Raw genomic sequence first — 19,948 nt, 5'->3', positions numbered from 1 at the left:
TGTGCAGTTATTTATAGCAAAATTACTAGTAGTTCTTTCATGTATACTTGACCATGAGTTCAGTTTTAAAGGGTTCAAAATCCCATACAACTGTACTGTACCACTGAATACTACAATATATATTATTTAGTCATTCCAACAACTCTATCACAGAATTCACTGGCAAGGATTCATACAGACACATAAGAACAATTGGCTTTCAAGGACCTTTAAGGCTCTAATTCAAGTATTTTTCAGGGATTTTTAGGTAATTGCCCAGGCAAGTTATACACTAATACATGTACTGTACAGTTATTCTAAAGTGTACATGCCAAAGGAAAAAATTATTTCTATTCAAGCCTAGAAGAAATTAATAGAGTTTTCAATAGAATATCTCTAAAAAAATTTCTAACTACATTTATTGCATGCTCACACACATACACACTGAAATTAATAATAATAAATTGCAATATTTGTAATAAGTAAACTTAAACAGCACCATTTACAATCAATCTTTACCTTAAACTGCACTATTTATACTTAATTCATGACAGTTTTGATAAACAAAGTTTATCTGGAATTGAACTTTGGGCAAAGTTGCACACCCATCATTCAATTAAAAACCCAATTTGAATCAAGGCCTGAAAATGTTAGAAAACATGCAAGTCGGGGCACCACAAATTGTGATGTACCCACTATCATGCCCTAATCATTGAAGGTTCTGTTTCATTTAATGCACAATAATTATAAATTTTAAAAGATGAGTTTTACAGATGATCTTCATCTTCCCATTATATAGTAATTACATTTACTTGATCTTTTCTATATGAAAAAGTTGTGATTTTTACAAATATTGTATTCAGTATTTTCAATGTCATAATTTCTAAAAATCAGATCATTCCTGTGGGATGGTACAAACAAAATTATAAACATACTTGACTTCTATATAGTTATATTCTATGCAGTAAAAGCACCACAAATGCTATTAAGAATAAATATTTTAGTTATGAAATGATGTATCTGAATGTTTGTTAATTTTTGCCCATCAAAAAGATTGAGTGTTTACTATATGTTCTTTATTTTTGTGAAACAACTGTAATTTCCTTTTAAAGGCCGGCACAAATTAACTTAGAAGTGATGCATTTGCAGGTGTGTGTGTGTGTGTGTGTGTGTGTGTGTGTTTGAGAGAGAGAGAGAGAGAGAGAGAGAGAGAGAGATGAATCATATGTAAACATCGACTAAAGGAGAGAAAGAGAAAGAGAGAGAGAGAGAAATTAATCATATGTAAGAAACGACTGAAGGACCTCCACAGAATAAGGATCTGTAGATTAATTTCTGGTACATGAAGTGCAGGCCCTCTGGACCTTCAGCACCTTCAAAGTTTTCCCCATGTTTAAATTTGCAATACGCAAATGGAAAATAAAGGTATGATAACAAAACACAGATGCTAGCTGCCATATCCTCAGATTGGTTCACCTAACCAGACTAAAAACCAAAGTTTTGCTTGCAAAAACAATTCCGTAATGGTCAAAACCAACAGTCCCTTAAATGATTATTTGCCTATCACTTACTGACAAGACATGCAAACACACATATTATTCATCTGTGTTTATGTATTGCCATTTTTATGACACTATTCCACTCAAAATGCCAAACCAATGGCGCAATAAAACTTATTCTTATGTTTTTTTTCCTCAAAATTGATACAATACATTTGCACACACCCCCACACCCCGCAGGCAAAAAGTAAACATGTTTAAAGCCAAATTTAAGATTCATATATTTTAAAACATGCCTATGGTTAGTTTACAATGTTGAACAGACTTTACGAAAGGCGTCGGACCGTCGGACATGCCTGGCAAATTTCGTCTCGGTCCGATAAAAAATCCTGTATCGTCGGACCTTATGTCCGGCGAGTTTTCAAACTGACTGGGAATGTGTAAATATAAGGAATACGTTGTTGTTTCTTTTCTGAACGATATATTTTACTTCATTCGAAAAGAGAGACGGTGTGAAAATCTCGGGGAGTTCCCAGCTAATTATACTTAATTCATGAACCTCAGTTTCACTCACAAATACTATTTTGTGACTGGCTGAGGTTGGGGAATTCCTGAATGATGTAATGTACAGTCTCGTTTTCGTTTTCGTAATACCCTACACAACAAAATGGCCGCAACACATGTACTCGTGCTATTTGCGTTTTTACCGACTTGATCCTCTGTTTCTTCATTATTAGTCGTACACAGTACTCATGGATAAGCCTTTTGCTTAGAAAATGACGTTGTTGAACTTTAAACACTTCGTTGGTGTAAAGCGTGGCAAAAACGAAAACGAAGTGTGGAAGAGAAAAGGAAGTTTAATAAAATTGGAAAGAAGGTAGGCCCTGGCGGACTTGTGATCTGTAGGAGAGGAAAATAGTGTGTGCCGAGTGTCAGGAGTACTAAAGTTATCATTTTGATCAATAGCAACATAACTGTTACAGCTTTATTACGGGTTCTTAAATTATGGAACATATGTACGTATTTGCATGTACCGTTCATCATGAGTTGGAGAAAGTGCACATGAACTTGATGAAAGCTCACAGTTTGAGTTTCTTTTTATAAAAAAAAAAAAATAAATAAAATGAAAAAGGACTTAGACTCGGACTGGACAGTCCCTGTCAAAGCTTCAATTGGATGAAAGAGACTGCCTTACTGTGCTGTTTCAAAATGCATATGTTATTGCCAAAAACAACGTGTGAAATGGTTATCTGATTAACAGACGTTTTTATGGACATACATTTGATATTACTAGCTACACATTCTTCATACTTGTATTGTTTTTAGTCCTTGTGTCATTCCACAGCGTCTTTTTCATTCAATAAAAAACAACTTGTTATGCAAGTAATTTTTTGCCTATTCTTTTCTTTCTTATTTTACTTTTTTACAAATAAATATATATCAAAAAATAATATTTGATTTAATGTCAATGATTTAAAACGTTAGAAAATACACATGAAAACATGAATAATGGTTCATATTTCTATTATTTTTCTTCGGTCTGACAGATTTGTTTCAGTCTGACAGAATTTTCAAGCTTGTCAGACCGAATGTCTGACATATTTTTTGGCCTTTCGTAAAGTCTGACATTGTTGTATCTTTCACAACTTCTAGTATCAATTTTGCTACTCGCCAGTAACTAACATTCAGTGAAATCGATGCACGGATATTCCTTTGGTGTATAAAATGTTACATAATTATATACTATATCGTCTCGTTAAGTTTATTAGTATAAACCTCGAAAGGCCATTGTATAAACACCTCTACAACTTACCGGTCTCTGGGCTATTTTCTCTTAGAGCTGCGCCCCCTCCCCTCTTTGAAAACGAGGCCAAGTCTAATAATTTCCTAAATAACCGCCATGCGAGCTAGCTGTCTGCTCCCACAGGGTATTCTGTACATTATTATGTAATTCAGGTGACAAATGATCATAGAGGTCAGTAGAAGATGGAGAAGACAGATATTTAGGGTACGTTGCTACAATTGCCACATCTCAGCCAAAAATTAAGCACAAAAAATGACATCAAGTTGCAGGGTATGAAATTCGTATAAATTTGAAACCGGTGTCACGTGAAGAAACCGTCGTCGTGAATAAACCGTTCTGGCGGATTATTCACGCGGGGGTAGCAGTCAATTGACTTACAGTACGTAGCTGCACATGCATTTCCAACATTTCCCCGTAGAGAAAGTTGTAGTATTATCAAATACACAATTTCTTTTTAATGAAAATGACTGAACTCTGAATTGAAAGAACATTGTAGAGTGTAGTGATCCGTTAATTAGAACTGAGTCTTCTAAATTTGCTTACATCAGATATGTATATATTTGTACGTTTTAATTATTCAAATATACTTAGACATGACATGTTGCATGGCAGTTTAAGAGAAGTTCATTTAAAATGCAAATCAAGATTTAATTTAAATGTATCTACAATTAAGTTAATGTACATAGGCATGGCATGTTTCATGACAGTTATGAAAGCTAATTTGAAATGCAAATTAAGATAGAGTATAAAGGCAGTGACTGAGCCACAGAGAGGGAGAGACTTACAGACTGAGAGGACTTACAGACTGAGAGGGAGAGAGATAGTTATAGATACGGTAGAAGAGACCTGAGTCTTCAGGCGCTTGAATAAACCATGTAACAGAAAACTATTCCTGCCTGTCTCAGTTGACTTATTGGTGAAAAAGAAATCAAAGAAAGTGTATAACCACCGACTGGTTATTACAAATGGCGAGCTCCCAGGTTTCACCTTAAGCAGCTGAGACAGAAAGGCAGTTTATAGTCAGGATGCTGTATGAAGATGAGGACCAGTATGAAGACCCAGACATCTACAGCAGACTGTTAGATTGTCTGGGTGGAATCAGTAGTGTTCTGAAGACGCAGGAAACTAGCAAAGAAGATGCACTTTTATTGTCAAATTCCCTTGCAAATCTGTGGGAAGTTATGAAAAAAGAAACAACAGAGTTTGACAACAGAAACGAACTATCTTTCGAAGCAATAATAAGCAGCATTCAGCTGGAAGTGGGGCAGAGAACCACAGTGGGTGATGACAGCTGCGATGAAGAGACAGCAATAGGGAAAGAAGTTAGAGAGGGGATCCAGAGCAATGAGGTTGTGATCAGCAGCGTTGCTGACAAATCTGCAAAAGAAGAATTCCCTGGTGCCGAGATGTTGCAGCTCCCCGATGGAGGCAACGATGGTGTGGTCAGTGACGTTCCTGACAAAGCAAAATCTCCCGAATTTGAGATTTTGAAATCCCATATGACCAGTGGTGATTCTGATGTATTAAAGTCCCCAGATACAGAAATGTTGCAGTTCCCTGATGAAGAGAGGTCGTCGCCCAGTGATGCTGAACTGTTGAAGTCCGCTGATGATGAGATGTTGAAGTTCCCCTGTGATAAGATGATGAAAACCCCCGATGTTGAAATGCTGCGTGTTGAAAAAATGGCCACCAATAAAACCAAACTGATTGAAAATGTGTGTTACCATGAGGACAACGAAGAAAATGACGAACAAGTGAAAGAAAAGATTGAACAAAAGAGATGCTATGAGGACAATGCCGGAAATGACAGAAATGATGAACAAGTAATGGAAAAGGAAAAACTGCATGTTGGAGAAATGGACAATGATAAGGCCAAACTGATTGAAAATGCGTGTTACCATGAGGACAATGAAGAAAATGACGAACAAGTGAAGGAAGAGAATGATCTGCGTACTGAGGAAAGGGACAATGATATGGTGAATTTGAATATACTTGCTTATTACAAGGATAAAGACAGAAATGAAAAACAAGGGAAGAAAACAGATGAGTTCCTTGATGTGTTAGAAAGAACTGAAAAACTTAACCTGAAAGGTACAGAGAAATGGAGGTACCCACCTCATTGCAAAATAAGGTATTGTTATGATATAAGTAAGTTGTCCATGTATAGATTTTCATAATTATTTGTTTTTGTTAATTATTGTATAGGAAAATGGAGAGATTCACCTCACTGAATTTTTTTTTCAATAAGGTTAGTTACTGTAATTGCCCTAAGACTGTTATTCATAAAATTTTCCATTAATTATTGTATGTCACATTTTCCTTTATTTGCATCCGATTTTTTTTTTTTTTTTAATGCATACCCTTTGTGAAAGATTAGAGCTGGTGTTGTTAAATGTGTACTAAATATTGTTTTGATTTGATTTAAGTTAAATGTGTAAAGCATTCTTATATTTTTATTCTTAAATGGGTGTGAATGACTATGCAAAGCTAAAGTATGTTTTAAGTCTTTAAATGCTTATGTGAAGCTAAAATTGTTTTTTTTTTTTTATTGTTGAACATGTTAAATCCTGGTTAAATTTGATTAGATGTTCATGTACCTTGTATCATAGCTTAACATAATATCAATTACAGTGTATAAATAAGTGTCAGTGAAATAGGTTTTAAAAAAAAAATTAAGTTTCTTAATTTTTTTCGGTAAAAAAGGGAGATATATGTGTAGTGATCCGTTAATTAGAACTGAGTCTTCTAAATTTGCTTACATCAGATATGTATATATTTGTACGTTTTAATTATTCAAATATACTTAGACATGACATGTTGCATGGCAGTTTAAGAGAAGTTCATTTAAAATGCAAATCAAGATTTAATTTAAATGTATCTACAATTAAGTTAATGTACATAGGCATGGCATGTTTCATGACAGTTATGAAAGCTAATTTGAAATGCAAATTAAGATAGAGTATAAAGGCAGTGACTGAGCCACAGAGAGGGAGAGACTTACAGACTGAGAGGACTTACAGACTGAGAGGGAGAGAGATAGTTATAGATACGGTAGAAGAGACCTGAGTCTTCAGGCGCTTGAATAAACCATGTAACAGAAAACTATTCCTGCCTGTCTCAGTTGACTTATTGGTGAAAAAGAAATCAAAGAAAGTGTATAACCACCGACTGGTTATTACAAGAGTGAAAAGATTTATACTACGAGTCTTAGATCTGCCATGTTTTTTACACAGAGCAAAACAGTTCAGTCACGATCAAAAGCTCATTTCCAACATTCCCCCGTATACTGTAGTAATAAGATTATCAAATACATACTCTCTCATGACGAAAACCACTGAATTATGAATTGGAAAATCATAGTTCAGTGCAAACATAGCGCCTACTTAGGACGACATCGTCATACCGGAAGTTACTTCTTTCAATCTACCCTCAATGCGCATGTGCAGAACGGTTTCGTCACGGCACGGGTCTATCACGCCACACCGGACAGCAGGGCTGGCAACTTGAAAAGTATCCAGCCCTGACCAAAAGTAGCCAGTCCTGAATTTTTTTGAAAATTACCTGATTAAACCAATTGCAGGCAAGAACGATATTGAAACAGGGACTCTTAGTCTCAAAGTGAATTTATTCAAGTAGATTCTTCACTGTCAGCATCTGAAACGTTATGCTCTGAACCCAAATCGGAAAAGTCTGATTCACTGTGATTGTCGTAATCAGAGGTTAGTTGCATAACCCGCTTGTTACAAATGCTCCATGGGCATACTTATGAAATCTTTCTGGTTGTTGCCTTTGGACAGGTGGTCATAAATTTGACGTGTCTGATTTTGAATCCAATCTGTTCATCAAAACCATTTTTATGTACAGACACTGATGTGTCTGTACATATTGCCATCACCTGTGTCTGTCGTCGCCGATGCCATCGCCGGTGCCTTGCACTTTCCTTGTAAACACGATAAGTGGAGGGCAGTTTTACTTTTTGGCTTTATATTTACAGAGCTGATGAATATTCATAAAACGCAGGTCAAGTTCGAAAATCAGCATGATCGGGTCATTATTGTAGAAGTTATGCTGTTTTTTCACCTTTCAGCATATCTGCAACACTGTAAACACATTTCAAGGAAAACCGATAGGCCTGTTGTCATGAAACTCACAGGAGTAATCAATCTTACTAAAACGCAGGTCAAGTTCAAAAATTGGCATGATCGGGCCACTATTTTAGTAGTTATGCTTTTTTTTTCACTTTTCAGCATATATGCAACACTGTAAACACAATATAAGAAAAACAGATAGGCCAATTTTCATTAAACTCACAAGAGTGGTCAATCCTGCTAAAACGCAGTTTGAGTTCAGAAATCAGCATATTCGGGCCATTATTTTAGAAGTTATGCTGTTTTTTCACATTTCCTCAGATTCAATTCTTAGGCATGTTAACAGTTTCATTATTTAATTAATAAGATAGGTAAAAGTGTTTGTTTGACATTTCCTGCATCTTAACAACATTGTTAGTTGATTTTGTAAAAAATGATGGTAAACTTGTTATCGTGTATTGTGTAATAAAGTTTCAAAAATGGAAATAAACTCATATCATTGCAGTTTGCCAGATTCAATCATTCACTATGTTCAGAATCTCAGAATGGAAGAAATTGGACATTTAACACTGCTCTATTGATATTTTTCCCATCTCATCAATTTTCTTAGTTGATCATATAAAAATGGCAGTAAACTGTTAATTTTGTTTTATGTTAAAAATTGTTGAAAATGGAAAAAAAAAACATTCCAGAACAGTGCTGTCTTGTTTACATTTTGGCATTTTCAAGTTTTGACTTTGAAGTTCTATGGGCCTGAAGACCTTTGCTAGTCACATTTTCTGAAAATCCATGATACTAATATTTTATTATTAAAAATTGATGGTCATTATGCTGTTAAACATTATGTTATATTGCATCAAAATTTAAAAAAACCTATTTTGGGCACTGCTCCCATGATGACCATTTAAGAAAAACCATGTCACTTAGTGTTCTCAATCTTACAGGAAAGAAACATGGGACTAAAATACAGCTTCAGTAGGCAATGCAGTCTGTTTGGTAATTCTTTCTGCCAGTTTAACATTTTTTTTTTGTGAAAATTTAATTTTTCACATATTGGCATTTTCAAGGTATGACTTTGAAGTTCCACGGGCTTGAAGACCCATGCTAGTCACATTTTCTGAAAATCCATGATACGTGTGTTTTATTATTAAAAATTGACGGTCATTATGCTGTTAACCATTATGTAATATTGCATCAGAATAGAAGAAAACACAATTTTGGGTGCTGCTGCCATGATGACCATTATGGGAAAACCATGTTACTTATGATTGCCAAACTTTCAAAAAAGAAATACAGGACTAAAATGCAGCCTGAGTTGGAAAAGCAGTCTAATTGGCTTCTTTTTCTGGAAGTTATACATTTTCAAAGTGTGAACTTGTACTCCCATGGGCCTGAAGCCTTATACTTGTTACACATTTTACCTACATTAGTATTACCTGTTGAGCAAAATTAAAATTTGATGTTGAATTTGCAGTTTAACATAATGTGGCTTTCGTTTGCGGCAGATCGTCAGCCGGAGATCGTTCTCGATTGTTTTTAACCCTCCATCCCTCCCCATTGGAATTTATAATTTTTAAAAATATTTTTCATTTCATTTGTACATTTCAAGGGACTTCATTAGCGGAAGATCGTCAGCGGGAGATCGTGAACGATCTGAGCGAGACAAGAAAGCAATAATGGTAATCGTTATTGCAGCTCTTAATATTGCTCTTTTGTTCTGTTACTGAAGTCTCTACTGTTAACAATGCTATTGTGCGCCTCAGCAAAACTACCGATCGCTATCTCACACCGAATACTGCGGTAAAGAAACAACAGCCCGACAGTACAACTCTTAATAGATTCTCCTGTTATCTGAATGAATGGATATGACGATGTTGTTTAGCGTCCTAAACTAACTGTACTGATCCGCACACGTAGTACTCAGGTAAAGGTACGCTAGGGAAACATTGCCGACTGTTAGATCTTTATAAGCGCGACAATAGCCCGGTGGCCGATTTTAAGGTGTACGAAATTCACGAAATGAAGATCGCGCAAAATTGCTTACTGGCCGAAATTCATGGCTCAGAAAAAACTCCAGACGGCCGATTTTAAGATCGTTCGAAATTCAAGAGCCGTTCGAAATTCATGGCACTTTACCGTACTTTTGCATCAGAATTGACAGTAGCCTATTTTGTGCATAGTTATTTCCAGCTTTTTGTCTGTACATTTGACAGCTTTGCTGCCTTGTTTCAACATATATGCAATACAGATAACGTGATAAGTGAAGAACCCTTTTACCTTTTGGCTTGAAACTTACAGAACTGATGAATATTCATAATACGCAGGTCAAGTTCGAAATTCAGCATGATCCGGCCATTTTTAGGGAAGTTATGATTTTTTTTTTCAAATTTTTCAGCATTTTTATAACATGAATAACAAGATAAGTGTAAAAATGTTTTTCCTTTTGGATTGAAACTGATGAATATTCATAATACGCAGGTCAAGTTCGAAAATTGGCTTGATTGGACTATTTTTACAACAGTTACGCTGTCTTTTTTCCTTATTCAGCATATATGCAACACTGATAACACATTTTAAGGAAAACCAATCAGCCTTTTGTCTTGCAACTCTAGTATAAGACTGGACTAGTATACAGATCAAGTTTGAAAAAAAGCTTGATCAGTTAAAGGATGTCTTTCCGCTGTAGACGCTTAAATAGGCCTTTCTCTGAAACTTTGCCTATTTGATCCTGAACCCCAAAGCATGTCTCACACAAAACCGTTGAGAAAATAAAGGTCGAGGTATAGGTTTTTAAGATCACTTAAAGAAAAAAAAGCGCAGCATTTTTTTTTCGTCTAAACTTCTCGCCATTACTCCCCTACGCATGGAATTCTGGGACTTGCCTCAATTTGCATATGACTGAATACTACTGTTTACTATGCTCTGGAGAAGACCCGGATGTCGCTGCAAACCAAGATGGAGGGTAGTCCGAGTACACGTGAGTTGAAAGAGAGAAGAATAACTCTACGGGACAATGAAAAAGGAAATAAAACGGGAAATGCAGAAGCAGAGGATGTTATTTTCATTGGCAGGCCGGTGAGATAGACAAAGCAGAAGTAGGAAATAAAACTGACAAGCGAGAACCTGACAAAATTCTGCCGGATACGGGTAGGTTATTTCGATCTCTTATCACGTCCGAATCTTTCATTGAGAACATATTCAGGAGGCGGATTTAGGGCGTCTTCTGGTTCTTCCGGAAGACGGTTAGATTTTCAAGTTTTCATTGGCGGGTATATGTAATATTTCTGTCGAAAGGCGGTCAAAAATGGAGGATGGATCAACATTACTCGGAAGACTGTCAGAAAATATTAAATATCTCTGGATCCGCCCCTGTTATATCCTCAAGTCCAAAAAAAAAAAAAAAAAAAAAAAAAAAGAAAAAACAACCTTTCACTATTTATCTTATTCGAATTTAATTTTAATTAAAAGATTTAAAGCGAGCACATTAATTGCAGCATCTGATGGTAGTAAATGTTTATTCTCTGTTTACGTTTTTAAAGTTGACTTCATGGGGATTCTCTGGAGAATGAGGATAATACACTGGTATATATATTTTTTTATCCAGGTAATATGCATGTGGTAACATCTACCCCTACATCAGGTTCAAGGCCAACATAGAGCCAGAGCCAAAGTAAGTACCTGACACCCAGAATCCAAACACACAATAGCTGTTTATTTTACCATGTTCAGTACACCTTGCCATCAATATCAATCTAATGCATGTTAGTACTTGGAACAATGCCATTTTATTATAAAGTTTAACACTGCCATGGCAGCTAGTCCTAGAATTGTGACAAGCACAGGATATCAGTACTTATTGTGGGGAACATTATATAATAAATTGGATTTTGAAACAAATAATTTTGATAACCATGCTCTATTCAGTGCTCTTATGTCTGGCGTAGACATTACAGATAGTGGGTGCTATTAATTTCACAAAAAAATGCATTGAAGTCTTTCCAATAGTCAATGTTTTGTTTTTAGGTATACTAAGCAGCAAAGCAAGCACTCAAAATCATGGATGACAGAAAGACCTCAAGCTGTTACATAAACAATTAGCACAAATAAAGGTACATTCCAGTCTTACAAACCAGGAATTTGACATGGGAATTACAAGTACACATTTCTAAGCAGCCATGGTGCAGATGGAACCAAGAGACTCAAGGCACCGTGGTCTTTATATGTATATAAGAATTTTTTTTATCAAAATGATGATTACCTCACATAAACTTTTCTTTTATAAATCCATCCAGACATACATTATTTCCTTGTATGACATTAACTTTTAAAATGATTGATTTTATGAACAGATTGTGTACAGAGTTGCATTTTACTTTTGATATGAGAAAGGGATAAATGAAAGCACCTTGTTTTTCTATGCCTTTATTTTTTATGTTCACTGAATGGTTGCACAAGTTACAGTAGAATAAAAAGAATCCTTCTACTCAGTGACTTGCATATTACATGTCTTATGAATGTTTGGTCAGTAAACTGATACTTGTGGTAATAGTTATTCTGTGATTTTCTTCAAAGTGAAGTAATCCAGCAAATTCAACGGCAGTCAAAATGTAGGGGACATTACAGTGAGTGGGAGATGGGCCAGTCCCATCTCCACTGATGCTGAGTCATTGCTTGGTAAATTCTCTAGCAAAAGCATCTTTATATCCAGTGCAAGGCCAGGATTTCCATCACACTTGTCACAATGTATTCAGCACTTTCCTTGGCAACACCATCATTTTCTTGGAAACACCATCATGTATGCTCTGATAATGAAAAAAATATATTCACTTTTATATCTGTCATTTCTGTTTTGATATGTACAATAGCTTACTTCAAAAATAAAATATTTGAAAATGTATGAACACTAAAACGACCATAAGGACTGGATTTCACACCACCAAATTTTATCGAATAAATTTACTTTGAAAATAAGAAGGAATATGAATGGTGTTTGTGTATTGTGAGAAACTTAGAATTTATCTTTTCAATAAAGATTTAATGAGTTTTATACCTCTTCTGTGAGTTACTGAATTCTCCTTTCATGTTCTTGAGTCAATCCTCCTGATCTCACACCTCTTCCAAGCCTTGTACTACTGGACCTAGAAGTGCTAGGTATCACTGCCAACTCTACTAAACCTTTATACAGGGCTTTTTTTCTAATGAGGCCAACATCACAAGATAGTATGCTGTAAAATAATAATAAAACTAATAATAATAATAATTGGCACTGATTAAATTGCATGCTAGTAATAATGTTGTGAACTGTTCAAAATGGGTTTCACTTCAATTAATCATTGTCCTGCACTCAAGCGTATCAATTGTTATCCCTAAACTATAAGTTTTTTGTATGTGTGGATTATTACATGTGAATATAGGTGAGGGTAAGGTAGGTCCTACACATTACTATCAAAACTAAGGAATATGCCAGATTAACTAAAAGGCCTGTATTATTTAAAAATAACAGAAAACTCTTTACCTCAGGGAGCTCTTTACCCTCTAGTTCTGGACTGCTCTGACTGCTTGCCTCATCAACAATAGGCCTACTCTCGATCTGAAAAGTATAAAAACAGATCGACTAGAAAAGCAAGATAAGATACGTGTGTGCGTAGCACAAAATTCAGGCACTCCTATTGACGATTTTGACATCTGCACGATGCTCACCACTACTGCCAGTAAGTATCAAAATCGTCTGGAACGCATTTGTAGTCCGTGCTACGCTGTGCGTGCAAATCGCGATGTCAAAATTGCGGCTCAGAAAGCATAGCAAACAACAAAAAAAGTAACAGTCGTTCATAAATATCCAACCGAAAAGGGCTGGTTCAGTTGACCCGAAAAATATCACTGTCTCTAATCATGTCACCGGTACATTTCCTGGTACACGTTACTCATTCGGTGAATCGGCATTGAGAATTACGGCATCAAGCACTGTTGACATAATAGGCTACACTCCGTCGTAAATATTTCCAAGCCATTCGTTGATTTTTGGACTATTTTAACCGACGAGAAGTTAAAGTCATAATAACTCTTCGTTTTGGCCAAAAATTGGATTTTCCTGGAAAAAAAGGCAATTTTCCCGTACTTACCAATGGTCAACGACCCCATTCCTGCATTCAAAGTTAATCCAGGGTTTTTTTCCTAAACGTACGGTTTTTTGTTAAAATCTCTTAAGAGATTTTAACTGACGGAGCTCTCTCTGACATTGCAAAGTCACTGGTGACCTACTTAAAACCGCGGGAAAAGCAGACAACAACAACACTATATAAGATTCATGAGATATATTCGTCTTTTTGTTAAAAATGCATTTATATCCACAATGTGTGCCATTCTGGGCTTTTCGTTATCCGACGCACTGAACAAAAACTCGCAACTTACGTCTGCGTCCGCATTAATGCGTTTGGCGCCATGTTATTTTGGTCTCGAATGAACGCGAGAATCCGCGTGACACCATTACGTCATTAGCAACGAATGTCTTGATGACTGGGAAGAAGTGCATCGAAAGCCCCACTGACAAGCACAGATTTTAGTTTTACTACAATAACGGCCGTTTTAGTGGTAAAATACAATAGAATATATTTCCATGCGTTGTTTACAATGTATTTCATGCGGAATTTTGAATCTCAAAGGAAGAGTTATTATTGCTTTAAATGAATTCTTTAAATGTTTAAGTGCACAAACCTGTTCACGAACAATGAAGGGAGAGAGTTTTAACTAACGTGCATCTGTAAACGACTTACTTCGAACTCCACCGCGCCATATTTATTTCTCCTAGTGTACGAGTGCTATTTTAGGCAACGCACTCTGATTGGCTAAAACCTTGCGGTAGTCGTCTTCTCTTTTTGGGGGAGAGGACGTTCTTCAATACAGACTCGAATGTGAAATAATTAATTATTTTGATTGCCGTCTACCTCAAAGGCGAATTTTGGTTTAGATCGTGACCTTCATATATAAGAAAAAGTTTGGGATATGTTTTATTTTCCCTCATATCGGAAAGAGCCCCTTTAAGTTTTGATGAAGTTATTAGCCTTTTTGTATGTAAGTGTTTTTTTCTTCAGATTTAATTCTTAGGCATGTTAACAGTCTCATTATGGAACTAATTAGATATGTAAAAGTGTTGTTTTGACATTTTCTGCTTCTTAACAATATTGTTAGGTGATTGTATAAAAATGACAGTAAACCTGTTATCGTGCATTGTGTAATAAAGTATCAAAAATGGAAAGGAACTCATCATTGCAGTTTGTCAGATTCAATCATTCACTAAGTTAAGAATCTGCAAATGGAGCAAATTGGACATTTAAAATTGTTCTATTGATATTTTTCCTATGTCAACAATTTTCCTAGTTGATCATTTAAAAATGACAGTAAATTGATTATTTTGTTTTATGTAAAAAGGTGTTGAAAATGGAAAGAAAATTATTTCAGTACAGTTATCTCTTGTTTACATTTTGGCATTTTGAATGTGTGACTCTGAATTTCCATGGTCTTGAAGACCTTCCCATATCACATTTTCTGAATATTCATGATACTCTTATTTTTTTTAATAAAAAATTGATGGTTATTATGCTGTTAAGTATTATGTTATATTGCACGAAAGTTGAAGAAACCCCTATTTTGGACACTGTTGCCAGGATAGCGATTAAGGGAAAACCATGTTACTTATGATACTCAAATTTACTGAAAAGTTTCATAAGACTGAAGTGCAGCTTGTGTTGGAAAACCAGTGTGATTGTTTTCTGTTTTGGAAGCAATGCAGTTCTATAGAATGCACTATGGTGCAATAAATGTATATGGATAGTAGGCAGTATATTAAAGTCATAATAACTCTTCGTTTTGGCCAAAAATTGGATTTTCCTGGAAAAAACGGCAATTTTCCCGTACTTACCAATGGCCAACCACCCCATTCCTGCATTCAAAGTTAATCCAGGGTTTTTTTCCTAAACGTACGGTTTTTTGTTAAAATCTCTTAAGAGATTTTAACTGACGGAGCTCTCTCTGACATTGCAAAGTCACTGGTGACCTACTTAAAACCGCACAAAATACTTGCAGAGGGTAGACTGCGACAGGGGTAATCCTGACTGCGACTTAGGCGCAATCTTGTATAATCCATGTGCGTCGTGACGTCATTCAATTAATTTTTTATGAGAAAGACATCATACAATTATAATTACAGATTATAGAAGAAGCAAAACTTAAACTGTGTAATTAGACGAGATTGTGTGAATTTGAATGACCACACATCGTTCGTCACTTGTCTCAGAAACAAGCATATAAATGCTGCGTTTGATACTTTGTATCAGATGTTTCATAACACAGGTCCTTGCGTTAGGCATGCAGGGAACACATTGAATAACCATGTACTTTCGGTTTGCGTTTTTGAGAGTGTCAATTTCTTGAAGGGCTAGCCTCATTGTTTTCGTTTTATTTCAGCCAAATCTGCGTGAACGTGCATATTGATATACAATTATTTTAGAGGCCAGAAAATGGCCAGACCGACGGACTGGCAACTTTTGGAAAGAGACCGCCCGGGTGACAATTGAGCCGTCCCGGGCTGCCGGTCCTTATTTCCTACCCTGCCTTAAGGTTGAAAAAAAAAGTGTTGATGTCTATTGATATTTAGCAACGGTTGCCATGGAAATAATGGATGAATTATAAAAAATAATATCTTGTCAGATTTTTCTTGGCATACTGTAACTTTCCAGAAAATTTCAAATGGATATTTTACTCTATTCAAAAGTTATGCCAATTTTGTTTTATTTATTGGGCAATGAGGTGACACTTTTGGCTTCCACTGTTACATATATGCTTGGATACCAGACTTTTTCAAAATTTTGTGGGCGACTAGCATTCTTTTAAATTTAATAACTTTTGATTGGCTTGCTTGCTTTCCAAAAAATAAAATGTTTTGGAAAGCTCATGAATTTTTCTATCACATAAGAACCTTTTGGCTGATATTTATCTTACTATCAAAGTTGACCTGACCTCTCTAGTGGAATGAAACAAGGCAAGATCTAGATCATCAATATGCCCTACAAATAACTGTTAAAGGGATAACAACTGAATGTTTTGGCAAAGAAAGTATATACCTGGGGAAAACAATGATTTTCCAAAAATCCCATACCCATACTAACAAATGTTTAATTAATCCATTCCAACATTCAAAGCTAGTCCCATGTTTTTTTTTCTAAAAAGTTTTTTTCTGGTAATAATCTGTAAAGTGATTCTTACGGAGGCATAAACAGCCACCTGGTTTGTTGGCAAGCATTGTAAAGATTGCTACTGAAGAAAATGTGGTGCTTCATTAAATATGTTCATATTTTTTCAAGGTTGAATAAAATTTTATATATAAATGCCAAAATAAGATGTTGTAATGAACTACATACTGTATGTTCTTGCAGAGTTTTCGAGAATGGATGAAAGTGAACATGTTGGCTTTAAATGATAGTATGACTTAGTTGATATGGTTTACATCAATGATCAAGGCAAATAGGAAAAATGCAGCAAATACCAACATTGCATAGGAGATGTTCTTATAAAACCATCTAGTTCTGTAAAAGAATGCCAAAATATGATGTTGTTATGATCTGCATTTATATATTGCTTTATGAAATAGTTTTTTTTCTCATGTGATTTTCTTCTTTTACTTTCAGGGACTCCCGGCTACTGAATTTCCAGGAAATAGGATATATGCTCCATGAAAGATCTAGGGTTCAGATCAAGACTGCCATGATGCTGTCAGACTTGGTTGTCCAGCCATGTAGCTGGCAGATTGGGTTGTCCTGCTATTCTGATGTCAGTCTCCGTTATCCTGCCATGTTCTGGCAGTCTCAGTTTTCCTGACATGTTGGCAGTCTCGGTAGTCCAGTCATGATGCTGGCAGACTTGGTTGACCTGCCAGAGTTCTCGCAGATTCGACTGTCCTGTCATTCTGATGGCACGTTCGGCTGTCCTGCCATGAAACTGGCAGTCTATGTGGTCCTGCCATGTTCTGGCAGTCTCGGATGTCCTGCCATGTTCTGGCAGTCTCAGTTGTCTTGCCATGTAGCTGGCAGACATTGGTTGTCCTGCCAGAGTTCTCGCAGATTCGGCTGTCCTGTCATTCTGATGGCAGGTTTGGCTGTCCTGCCATGAAACTGGCAGTCTACGTGGTCCTGCCATGTTCTGGCAGTCTCGGTTGTCCTGCCATGTTCTGGCAGTCTCAGTTGTCTTGCCATGTAGCTGGCAGACATTGGTTGTCCTGCCAGAGTTCTCTCAGATTCGGCTGTCCTGTCATTCTGATGGCAGGTTCGGCTGTCCTGCCATGAAACTGGCAGTCTACGTGGTCCTGCCATGTTCTGGTAGTCTCGGTTGTCCTGCCATGTTCTGGCAGTCTCAGTTGTCTTGCCATGTAGCTGGCAGACATTGGTTGTCCTGCCAGAGTTCTCGCAGATTCGGCTGACCTGTCATTCTGATGGCAGGTTCGGCTGACCTGCCATGAAACTGGCAGTCTATGTGGTCCTGCCATGTTCTGGCAGTCTCGGATGTCCTGCCATGTTCTGGCAGTCTCAGTTGTCTTGCCATGTAGCTGGCAGACATTGGTTGTCCTGCCAGCGTTCTCGCAGATTCGGCTATCCTGTCATTCTGATGGCAGGTTCGGCTGTCCTGCCATGAAACTGGCAGTCTACGTGGTCCTGCCATGTTCTGGCAGTCTCGGTTGTCCTGCCATGTTCTGGCAGTCTCAGTTGTCTTGCCATGTAGCTGGCAGACATTGGTTGTCCTGCCAGAGTTCTGGCAGATTCAGCTGTCCTGTCATTCTGATGGCAGGTTCCGCTGTCCTGCCATGAAACTGGCAGTCTCCGTGGTCCTGCCATGTTCTGGCAGTCTCGGTTGTCCTGCCATGTTCTGGCAGTCTCAGTTTTCTTGCCATGTAGCTGGCAGACATTGGTTGTCCTGCCAGAGTTCTCGCAGATTCAGCTGTCCTGTCATTCTGATGGCAGGTTCGGCTGACCTGCCATGAAACTGGCAGTCTACGTGGTCCTGCCATGTTCTGGTAGTCTCGATTCTCCTGCCATGTTCTGGCAGTCTCGGTCGTCCTGCCATCATTTTGGCAGACCTGGCTGTCCTGCCATAAAGCTGCAGTGTTGGTTGCCTTTCCATTTTCTGGCAGTTTCAATTGTCTTCCTGTGCTTTGATAGACTTGATTGACCTGTCAAGGTGCTGGCAGAATTGGTTGTTCATTCATGATGCTGGTAAGCTTGTTTGTTCTGCCATGATACTGGCAGCCTCAGTTGTCCTGCCATGTTATTGGCAGTTAAGGTCATCCTGGCATGATGATGGCAGTCCTGGTTGTCCTGCCATGACATTGGAAGTCATGGTAGTCCTTCCATGACATTGGCAGTCTCGGTTGTCCTGCCATGACACTGGCAGTCTCGGTTGTCCTGCCATGACATTGGCAGTCCCGGTTGTCCTGCCATGACATTGGCAGTCCAGGTTGTCCTGCCATGACACTGGCAGTCCCGGTTGTCCTGTCATGACACTGGCAGTCTTGGTTGTCCTGCCATGACACTGGCAGTCCCTTTTGTCCTGCCATGACACTGGCAGTCCCGGTTGTCCTGCCATGACATTGGCAGTCTCAGTTGTCCTGCCATGACATTGGCAGTCCCGGTTGTCCTGCCATGACATTGGCAGTCCCGGTTGTCCTGCCATGACATTGGCAGTCTCGGTTGTCCTGCCATGACATTGGCAGTCTCGGTTGTCCTGCCATGACATTGGCAGTCTCGGTTGTCCTGCCATGATGCTGGCAGTCTCAATGGTCCTGCCATGATCTGGTAGTCTTGGTGGTCCTGCCATGTTCTGGCAGTCTTGGTGGTCCTGTCTTGTTCTGGCAGTCTCGGTTGTCCTGCCATGTTCTGGCAGTCTCGGTTGTCCTGCCATGTTCTGGCAGTCTTGATGGTCCTGCTATGTTCTGGCAGTCTTGGCTGTCCTGCAATGATGATGGCAGTATTTGTGGTTCTCCTATGAAGCCGTTAGTCTCGGCTGCCCTCCCTTGATGCTATGTTAAGTCCAATCCTATTCTCATTATTATACATGTAACCTGTAGAAAATATCATACTTTAACATGGTCTGAACACTGTCATTTTTGCAGCTGACATACAAGTTTATGTTACATGCAAGAGCAACCAGTCTGCAACAATCACTCCTATGGAGGATTGTCTTGCAGAGTTTTCGAGTAATGGATGAAAGTGAACATGTTGGCTTTAAATGATACTAAGGTCGAGTTGATATGGTTTACATCTACCCTCGCCCAGTGCCGCAGTTATTATTGTGGACATATTTGCTGAGGCGACCCTGTTATGTTTGGCTAGGAGGAAACTAATTCTGCACGCAGGCAGAAGGCTTTGTACTTGCTCTGCAGGACCTCAATGAGAGCTGGGCTTTGCGCCAATATGATTAACACTTGTTATGCAACCTGCCTTGTCTTGTCTGTCTGTTAAAGGGCTGTTTTATTGTCACAGATGAGCAATTCACTATCTTGATTACTGTCAAGGGGACTTTGCAAGGACTTG

The 19,948-nt window shown here is 37.7% G+C and overlaps 2 long non-coding RNA genes across 2 annotated transcripts; one reads left to right on the top strand and one right to left on the bottom strand.

Moving 5' to 3' along the window:
* Nucleotides 1-10,005: 10,005 nt before the first annotated feature.
* On the top strand, nucleotides 10,006-12,417 carry LOC106179553 (uncharacterized). Its single transcript, XR_015335127.1, has 3 exons — nucleotides 10,006-10,517; nucleotides 10,975-11,040; nucleotides 11,394-12,417. It is a non-coding gene; the product is annotated as an uncharacterized LOC106179553 (long non-coding RNA).
* Nucleotides 11,062-13,438, bottom strand: LOC106157147 (uncharacterized). Its single transcript, XR_001237772.2, has 3 exons — nucleotides 12,886-13,438; nucleotides 12,421-12,595; nucleotides 11,062-12,172 (listed from the first exon to the last, which is right to left on the bottom strand). It is a non-coding gene; the product is annotated as an uncharacterized LOC106157147 (long non-coding RNA).
* Nucleotides 13,439-19,948: the final 6,510 nt, after the last annotated feature.

Source organism: Lingula anatina, chromosome 6, assembly GCF_051362555.1.
Source record: "Lingula anatina isolate TDL-2025a chromosome 6, LinAna3.0, whole genome shotgun sequence".
Classification (NCBI taxonomy): Eukaryota; Metazoa; Brachiopoda; class Lingulata; order Lingulida; family Lingulidae; genus Lingula; species Lingula anatina.
This window is presented reverse-complemented; position numbering and strand designations above follow the sequence as displayed.